The sequence below is a fragment of the Nannospalax galili genome, unplaced genomic scaffold (genome assembly GCF_000622305.1).
Source record: "Nannospalax galili isolate Female #2095 unplaced genomic scaffold, S.galili_v1.0 scaffold806, whole genome shotgun sequence".
NCBI lineage: Eukaryota > Metazoa > Chordata > Mammalia > Rodentia > Spalacidae > Nannospalax > Nannospalax galili.
Window position 1 is genome coordinate 199,050 of NW_008355419.1, and position 10,117 is coordinate 209,166.

Below are 10,117 nucleotides of genomic sequence, written 5' to 3' on the forward strand. Positions count from 1 at the left end.
TGACTGCTCTTGCAGAAGATCCAGGTTCAAATCCCAGCACCCACATGGCAGCTAACGACTGTCTGTAACTCCAGTGTCAGGGGATCCAACAGCTTCTTCTGTCCTCCAAGGGTGCACTGCATGACATGGGTGCACTTACCTACATGCAGGCAATACATGCATACACATAAAATGAAAATAATAAAATATTTTTTAAAAAATTAAATAAAAAAAAGTTACTTCTAAAAGTTGAGCATGGTGGCACACTCCTTTAATCCAAACACTCAGGAAGCAGGGAGAGCTCTGTATAATCGAGGCCAGCCTGGTCCACAAAACAAGTTTCAGGCCAACTGGGGTAACACAGGGAGACCTTGACTCAAAAAAAAAGTCACCTCTAAGGAGACTGAAGATGTAACTCAATTGGTAGAGTCCTTGCCTGGCACACACACAAAGCCCTGGGTTTTATGGCCAGAAATTGGGTGTGGTGGTGCCTACCTAGAGGTGGAGGCAAGATCAGGAGTTGTGGGAGAGACTTGAGTCTAGGGTGATATTGCAACTGTCAGCATCCACGTGGTTTCCAGGAATCCAGGCTCTGTAATCTAAAACCCAGTATGCTAATGAGGCATCCTACCCGCTATTCTGTGATAGGACATTAAGTCTGTTATGCTAATAGGATGCTTAGTCTGTTATGCTAATAAGGTATCCTACTTGCTGTACTGTGATAGGACACTAAACCTGTTATGCTAATAAGGTATCCTACTTGCTGTGCTGTGATTGGACCACTACCCCTATATAAGCTTGTGACTTCCTGCAATAAAGCAGATTTGTGTCACTGAACCTGGTCTCCTGTGTCTGAATGGGGCTCTGCTGACACAGTCTCCTCACCATCCCTGTCCAGAAGCAGCGACGATAGGAGGCAGCACAGGGCAAGCAAAAGAGCTGCCTCAGCACCAGGCGAGCAGAAGTGCAGCCTCAGCCCAGGGTGAGCAGCCTCATCACCCATGAGAACGAAGGAGTGGCACCCACGAGAACGGAGGAGCAGCCGCCACTGGCAGTGACCGCAAGTAGTATGGTGACATACCAAGTTCAAGTCTAGGCTGAGATCCTGAACTAAAAAAAACAAAAAAGTTACCTCTAAGAAGACTTTCTACTTGGCAGAGGCTGCTGCAGCACAGGAAGAGCAAGTGAGTTGGGCATTTCCAATTCTGGTGCAGGAGTGGTCCCAGCTTCACTTCAGGCAGGCCTCAAAGAGAACACAGAAACATTTTAGTTGGGGGTTAGAAAATGAAGAACTACACTCTGGCCTAGGGCAGTGGGGAGCCCCTCTTGGGAGTCTTAGGGAGAGGATTAGGTGAGTCCACAAGACCAATGAGGGTACAGGCTCAAGAAGACAAGCTCTAGTCCCTTCATCAGGGAGGAGTGGGAGTCTGTCCTATAATTCACTTTATACTAGATTGAGTCCAGGGCTTTTGGCAGTGGTTACACTGCAGAGATGAGAGGCGGTGCTCAGGCCTGCAGGATACTCTTCTGTGAAGCCAAATGCAGAGCCCTCTTGCCCCCACTGGTACACGCCTTTTCTGAGTCTCAGCAATGCATGCTGAGCTTCAAAAACGCATGCTTATCCTTAATTCTTCTTTTCTATGACATGAAGTCTTCTAGAGACATATTCATGTCATAGTGTGGCCACCTCTCACCTATAAGATGTGATCAAATTTCATTTTTCCTTTCTGTGCATTTTTGTTCAACAAATACTATTCTCCTTTGCCCTGAAAGAAAACTGAGATGTCAAGGACACTTCTGCTCACTCTGGAAAAAAGCATACCCAGGCTCAGGTCAAGTAAAAAAAGAAGCTGAAATCCAACATATCCATCAACACTGCAACTTGCTATATGATGAACTTTACTGAAGCATATATATAAGAAACCACATCCATTTAAAGTGCCCAAGTCAGGAAGGTCTGGCAAACTATACCTATAAGGCAACCACTACACCAAAAAGGACATCTGCATCCCAGTCTTCTTTGAGCCCTTCTCCCTTAACCCACAGACCCAGGAATCTGAGCTGGGCTTGTCACTGCAAAGCAGTCTGCAATTTCTATAGTTTCCTATAAATAGAACATATAGTACAAATGGTTCCTTTCACTGAGCACCAAGGATCTTTAGATGTAATGTTATGTGTGCTGTTCTTTTAACTAAATGGTAGTTATGTGACTATACCTCATTTCCTTTATTTATCAACTGTGGACAAGTCCCTGAGCTGATTCTAGTTTTTGGAAACTATAGGCCCTTGAGCACGTATTTGTGTGGACATGTGTTTTCATTTCTCATAGTTGAATTCCAAGGATTAGAATGGCTGGATCAGAAAGGTGACTGTTTACTCTGTCAAACTGTTTTCCACATTGTGATGTCCTTTGCTTTCCCACCAACAGAGCACAACAGCTCTGCTTTGCATCCTCACCAACATCTGGTAATGTATGGGTGGGCATATAGCAGCATCTCATTATAATGAGTATTTCCCTGACTAGACAATGGTTGGCATCTTTTCATGTTGTCAGCCACATATATCTTATTGAAGTATCTTTTCGCATCTTTTGCCTGTTTTAATTAGGTTGTCTTCTGGTTACTGAGATGTGGCAGTTATTTATTATATTTTATTTTTTTATCTTTTTGAGACAGGGTCTCCCTGAAGCCCCAGCTGTACTGGAACTATGTAGACCAGGCTGGCCTTGATCTCACAGATATCCACCTCCCTCTACCTCCCCAGTGCTGAGACTAAAGGCATGCACCACCATGCCTGGCTTATATACCACCACACCTAGCTTATTTATTTTTATATGTATGAGTGTTTTGCCTGTATAAATGTAAGTACACCATGTATGCAATGCTAATGGAGGCCAGAAAAGGGTGTCAGATCCTCTAGAACTGGAGGTATGGACAGATGTAAGCCTTGATGTGGGTGCTGGGAATTGAGGCAGCCAGTGCTCTTAAATGCAGAGTTACCTCTCTTTTTTTTTAATCTATTTATTTACTCTGTGGGTGTGTGTGTTTGTGCACTCTATGATGCACATGCCATAGCATGTGTCTGGAAGAGAACAGCAGTCAGTTCTCTCCTTCCACCATGTGAGTTCCAAGGCTCCAAACTCAGGTCATTAGCCTTGGTGGTCAGCCCCTTTACGCTCCGAGCCATCTAGGTGGCCTAGCAGTTATTTATGTATATGCAATTTAAAATTTATATATATATATACACACACACATACTACAGCATGTATGGAGGTCAGAGGACAATTTGTGGGAGTCAGTTCTCTCCCTTCACCATGTGGGTCCTGAGGATTGAACTCAGATTGTCAAGCTTGGGGGCAAGTGCCTACCCACTGAACCACCTCACAGGTCCCTATATATTATATCTTTAAAAAATATTTAGATTCGGGGCTGGAAAGATGGCTCAGCGGTTAAGAACACTGGTTGTTCTTGCAGAAGACCCGGGTTGGAATCCCAGCACCCACATGGCAGCTAACAACTGTCCATAACTCCAGTCCCAGGGGATCTGACAGCCTCCTCTGACCTCTGTGGGCATTGCATGATACAGGTGCACTTACCTACATGCAGGCAATACACACATACACATAAAATTAAAACATAAATAAAATTTTTGTAAAAAGCTGTTGACTCCCTGGGTGTGCGTGCCTCAGGGACAAAGGGCAGGACCCTGTGCTCATGTAGTCCCAGCACTCCAGAGGCAGAGACAGGCAGGTCTCTGAGAATGATTCCGACCTCGTCTACAACAGGTAGTTTGAGGCCATATAGGGCTACAGGGAAACCCTATCTCAAAAAACCAAAAACGAAAGAACCAAAACACGGGGTGGGGGGAAAGCAAGCAAGCAACACACACACACCTGAAAGGGACAAAGTTTTGTTTTGTTTTGTTTTTAACTTTACCTGGTCTCTCTCTTTCTCTGATTTTTTGAGCCTATCTCTAGGAAATAACCGGTCCCCCCCCCCGAAAAAATCTCTATTTTTTAAGATACAGTGTCTCATTACGTAGCCCGAGCTGATGTGGAACACACTGTGTACCCCAGGCTGGCTTCGAAGTCAAACAGATCTGCCTGCCTCTGCCTCCTCAGCGGCAGGATTAAACATGTGCACCACCATGTCCCACAATGTGGTCTCATTTTAGGATTGCCTCTAAGCAGCTTGGCTGGTGGCAGTCTTGCCTTTTTATGTCCAACTAGACTGGGTTCCCCCTGGGAAAATGAATGTTTTTAGCCTTCTCCTAAGTCCAACTCCTAACTAATCCAAGCTGGGAGTTTTGGCACACACCCATAATCCCAACATTTAGGAGGCAGAGGAAAATCTAGTTGAAGGCCAACCTAGGTTACATAAGATCTTGTGCCAAACATAAAACAACCGAGAATGAGAGGAAGGAAAAAGGGAGGGAAGTAAGGAAGAAAGCAAGGAAGGAGGAAGGGAGGGAGGGAGGAAGAAAAAGAAAAGAAAAAAAAATTTGAAGTCACATGGAAGAAGTTAGGGTAGGGTTCTTGTAGATTAAAAATTGTTTACTGGCCGGGCGTGGTGGCGCACACCTTTGATCCCAGCACCCAGGAGGCAGAGGCAGGTGGATCTCTGTGAGTTCAAGGCCAGCCTAGTCTATATAGTGAGTTCCAGGACAGCTGGGGCTATAGGGAGACCCTGTCTCAAAAAGACCAAAAAAAAAAAAAAAAAATTGTTTACTGCAGGTGTGTGAGATGGCTCAGCAGGTAAAGGCACCTGCCCCTAAGCCTAATAATCTGATTTTTAGTCCCCAGACCCACATAGCAGGAGAGAAGTGATTCCACAAGTGTGTCCACACACACACACACACACAATAAGTGTTTAAAAAATTTTAAGTAAAACAACCAGGCATGGTGGCACACATCTTTCATTGGAAGGCAGAAACAGGCGGATTGCTGTGAGATAGAGGCCAGCCTGGTCTACATAGTGAGTACCAGGCCAGTTGAGGCCTGTCTCAAAAAGAAAAAAAAAAATGGTACCAGACTGAAACTAGATGAGCAGTAAGGTGGTAGAGCCTTGCATGCTCGGGGTTTGCTCCTTAGCACCTCAACATACACACACACACAGACAAGATTTATACTTAGCTGGGTGTGGTGGTGCACATCTGTAATTTTATCACTCAAGAGGCTGAGGCAGGAGGAACAAGTTCAAGGCTAGCCTGGGCTACAGGAGATCTGTTTTCAAAAAGCTAACAAAAATAAGTGAGAGAAAATAAAACCTGGACCAGTGGGTAAAGGTGCCTGATAGCAAGCCTGACCTGGGACCCACTTGGAGGGAAGTGAGAACTGGTTCTTGCAAATTGTCCTCTGACCTCCCCCACACAAACCATAGTGTGCATGTGCGCTTTCTCAATCTCTCTCTCTCTCTCTCTCTCTCTCTCTCTCTCTCTCTCTCTCTCTCTCTCCTCTCAAATAAATAAAATGTAGAATTGAAAAAAAAAGTCGGGTGTAGTGGCACACACCTTTAATCCCAGCACTCGGGAGGCAGAGGCAGGTGGATCTCTGGGAGTTTGGGGCTAGCCTGGGCTACATAGTGAGACCTTGTCTCAAGAAGACAAAAGAAACACAAATAAAAACCATGAACCCTCCCCCCCCAGAAAACAACAAAGCAAAACAAACAAAAAAGACCAAACAAGGTGAAGACCACGGTGGACCAGGATGTGCCTAGCATGTACCCTGGCACAGCCTAGGTCCCCAGTCAAGTTGGTTAAATGAATAAATGGGGTAGGGAACAACAATGGACCTAACAGAGCCTGGGAACTGGAGATGAGCCAGGGCCAGCCTGGGCTACATGAGACTCTGCCTCACCACCACTCACTGCAAACAATAAAGTAGCTCCAGCTGGCCTGGATTCACTATGGAGACCAGGTTGGCCTCAAACTCACAGATATCTGCCTGCCTCTGCCTCCTGAGTGCTGGGATCAAAAGCATGTGCCACCACACCTGGCCTAGATTTATTTTTATATTATGTGTATGAGCATTTTGCCTGCATGCATGTCTGTGTACTGCAGTCACTCTAGCAAGTACTCTTAACCATTAAGTCATCTTTCCAGCCCCCTATATATTCTTTTTTGTTCTGTGTCTATGGTGTATGTACATGTTTATAAGTGTGTGTGCACATGTGTAGGCCAGAGGTCAATGTCAGGTATCTTCCTTAATCCCTCTCTACCTTATTTCGGTGTGTTTGTGTGGCAGATGTGTACAGGCTTGCTTTCCCATATATATATTTGTGGTGCTCAGAGATGGACAATGGTGTCTTCCTTCATCACTACCGTATTTTTTTTAGACAGGGTCTCTCACCAAATCTGGAGTTCACCATTTTGGCTAGGCTAACTGGACACCAAGTCTCTGAGATCTGCCTGTCTCCTTCCTAAACTGGGATTACAGATGCATGTTGTAGCACCTGGCTTTTACATGGGTTCTAGGAATCAGAACTCAGGCCTCTTACTTTACACAGCAAGCACTTTACCTACTAACTAGGCCATGTTCCCAGGTCCATTCACCTTATTCTTTCCTTCTTTCTTTCTTTCCTTCCTTCCTTCCTTCCTTCCTTCCTTCCTTCCTTCCTTTTTCTTTCTTTCTTTTTGGTCTTTTTTGAGACAGGGTCTCCTTGTAGCCCCAGCTGTCCTGGATCTCACTATGTAGACCAGGCTGGCCTTGAATTCACAAAGATCTGCCTGCCTCTGCCTCCCAAGTGCTGGGATTAAAGGCATGCACCACCACGCCTGGCCTATGACTCATTTATTTTATGTGTATGAGTGTTTTGCCTGCATATAAGTACACCCATGTCATGCAATACTCAAGGAGGTCAGAAGAGGGCATTGGATCCCCTGGAACTGGAGTTAGAGACAGGTGTTAGCCATCATGTGAGTGCTAGGACTCAAACCCAGGTCCTCTCCAAGAATGGCCAGACTCTCCAGCCCCCATTACCTTATTTTTTGAGACAGAGTTTCATTGATCAGCTTGGCTGACTAGTCAATGAGTTTCAGAATCTGGCTGTAGATACAAACTCAGGTCCTCATGCTTGCTCTGCGGGCACATTACCAACTGAGTCATCTCAACAGCACTTTCATGATTTTTTTTTTTTTTTTTTTTTTTTTTTGAGCTAGGGTCTCACTGTGAAGCTCAGGCTGGCCCGGAACTCACTACCTCACTAAGTAGACCAGGCTAGTCTTGAATTTACAGTGATCTTCCTGCCTTTGCCTCCCAAGTGCTGGGATTATATGTGTTACCACACCTAGCAAGTGTGTGTGTCGTGTGTGTGTGTGTGTGTGTGTATGGTCTTCTATATCTCAGACTGGCCTTGAGCTTTCTATGTAGCTGAGGATGACCTTGAATTTATTTTTCTTTTGAGTCAGGGTTTCATTGTTAGGTAGCTACACAAGGATTAGTAGCCTTGGAAACCTTTGAAGACGGACCCCTCCCTCATGGTTGGCTTTGTTTCTCACCTCCCATTTCCATGGTAACCACTAGAAAGGAAAAATATCACATTGCCCTGGATAAAGACCATTCTATTCTGCTCCAAAAATGAAAACATTATGTTGGGTGTGGTGATACATGCCTTTAATCCCAGCATTCAGGAGACAGAGGCAGGTGGACCTGAGTTCAAGACCAGCCTGGTCTACATTAGGAGTTCCAAGCCACCTAAGGTTATAGAGTGAAACCCTGTCTCAAAAACAAACAAAGCCGGGCATGGTGGTGCATGCCTTTAATCCCAGCACTCAGAAGGCAGAGGGAGGCGGCTCTCTGTGAGTTTAAGCCCAGCCTGGTCTACATAGTGAGTTCCAGACAGCTGGGGCTACAGGGAGACCCTGTCTCAAAAAGACAAACAAACAAACAAAAACCCAAAGATTAAAACATTACATACTATTGTCTCCTCCCTTAAAAGTCAATCTAGCTGATGGTCAAAATGCTGAGAATAAAGTAACGAAGTGACTATTGAGTGTTCAGTCCTAAATGGGACATCTGTATCAACCTCTGGCCCCACTTGAAAGGCTCAGGGAACATTTCAGAAGTGGTGGAGGAGAAAGTAAGAGCCAAAGGATGGGGAGAAGTGCTGTGAAATGCTGTCTTTGGGATGTAACACACCCATTGCACTCATGAACTATGAACATACTGTAGTTATGGTTACCTGCACAAAATCAAGCCAACAGAATCAGTCAACATTCCAACAGACAACACTAATGGCACTCAGTGAGTTATTTAAAAAAAAAAAAAGGCAGGTGTGGTGGCATGTGCCTTTAATTCCAGCACTCAGGAGGCAGGGGCAGGGGATCTCTGTGGATTCCAGACCAGCCAGGGCTTACAGAAAGAGACCTTGTCTCTAAAAAGAAAGAGAGAGAGGACATGAAAAGGGAAGGGGGACATGTTAGGGTGCCTGGAGGAGTGGGGGGGGGGTTCCGGGTGGATATGATCAAGATACAATGTTGTCATGTATGAAATTGTTAAAGATTAAATAAAAGAATAAAAGATATTTTATTTTTAAAAATCTTTAAAACATTTTTAATTAAAAAAAAAAAGTTAATCTGGTTGGGCCCATCAGTCATCTAGCCAGGAGACCTACAGGAAATCTGATATACTTGAAGGCAATGCTAAAATGAGAGGAATCATTAGCCCCTTAATAAGATAATGAATTTATCCTTTCCAGAAGCCCCTCCCTCATGCAGCTGTTTACAGAGCTTCCCTCCAGGCAGTACTGTGTAGCCTTTCTGCTTTTCTGAGTTCTAACTCAGAGAAATGTAACTTTTCCTTTTTCTTTTCTTGTTTCTTTCTACTGGACAAAAGCCTAAGCACGCTTTCCTGACACTTTTGGCTTTCTCATTCTTTCTCTGAAGCCCCTTGCCCCCTCCGCTTTGGTCATTCTGCCTTCTGCTGACACTCATGGCTGAACATGCCAGCTTTCTTGGCCCATAACTCAAAAGGCATGACTTTCCTGGGCTGGAGAGATGGCTCAGTGATTAAGAGCACTGGTTGCTCTTATAGGACCCTGGTTCAATTCCCAGCACCTACATGGTAGCTAACAACCTGTAACTCCAGTTCCAGGGGACCCAGAGCCCTCTTCTGACCTCTTTGGGCATTGCACAACATGGGTGCACTTACATGCATGCAAACAGTACACTCATACACATAAAATAAAACAAAAATAAAACATTTTTTTTAAAGACATGACTTTCTTCCTCTTCTCCATCTCCCTACTCCTGAGATCTACAGTTTGCCTGCCCTGTTGTTTTCCTTTCAAACACTAAAAAATGGTCCTTGAGCTTCCTTCTGAGTTCATTAATTTTTATTTTTTTTATTAATAAGACTAAGAACCCAAAGAATGAACCCTAGTTTCCCCCCAAACATCATGTATCCCAAGCTGGCCTGAAACTCACTATGCAACTGAGGATGACTTTGAAATTCTGATCCTCCAGACTGCACCTCCTGAGAGCTGGGATTACAAGTATACATCAATACACCCAGTCTATGCAGTGCTGGGGATCAAATTCAGGGCTTTATGCGTGCTAGGTAAGCAATCTATCAACTGAGCTACATTCCTGCCTTTCTTTTAAAATACTTTAAATAACAGAATCTTCCCAATGAAGTCACTAATATATATCTAAACTAGGTAAACATATACATTGCTTATTTAAAAAAACTCCTGTGATGGCGCACACCTTTAATCCCAGCACTCAGGAGGAGAGGCAGGCAGATCTCTGTGAGTTCAAGGCCAGCCTGGTCTACATAGTGAGTTCCAGGACAGCTTGGGCTACAGGGAGACCCTGTCTCAAAAAGACCAAAAAAAAAACCAAAAACAAAAACAAAAAACAAAAAGAAACTCCTGTTGGGGGGCTAGAGAGATGACTCAGTGGTTAAGAGCCCTGGCTGTTCTTGCAGAGGACCCAGCTTCAATTCCCAGCACCCACATGGCAACTAACAACCATCTGTAACTCCAGTTCCAGGGGATCTAACACCCTCTTCTGACCTCCTTGGGCATTTCACAATATGAGTGCACTTACACACACATGCAGGCAATACACACATACAAAAATAATAAAATATGCCAGATGTGGTGGCACACACCTTTAATCCCAGCACTTGGGAGGCAGAGGC

The 10,117-nt window shown here is 44.6% G+C and overlaps 1 protein-coding gene across 4 annotated transcripts in view; it reads right to left on the bottom strand.

Annotated features, from left to right (window-relative positions):
* CUNH1orf159 (chromosome unknown C1orf159 homolog) overlaps nucleotides 1-10,117 on the bottom strand; it is a 29,191-nt gene that overhangs the window by 15,857 nt on the left and 3,217 nt on the right. For all 4 annotated transcript variants that reach the window (XM_029555844.1, XM_029555842.1, XM_029555843.1 and 1 more), the window contains exon 2: nucleotides 1,112-1,222. The gene's annotated coding sequence lies outside the window, so the exon portion shown is untranslated. The remainder of the gene's footprint in view (nucleotides 1-1,111; nucleotides 1,223-10,117) is intronic.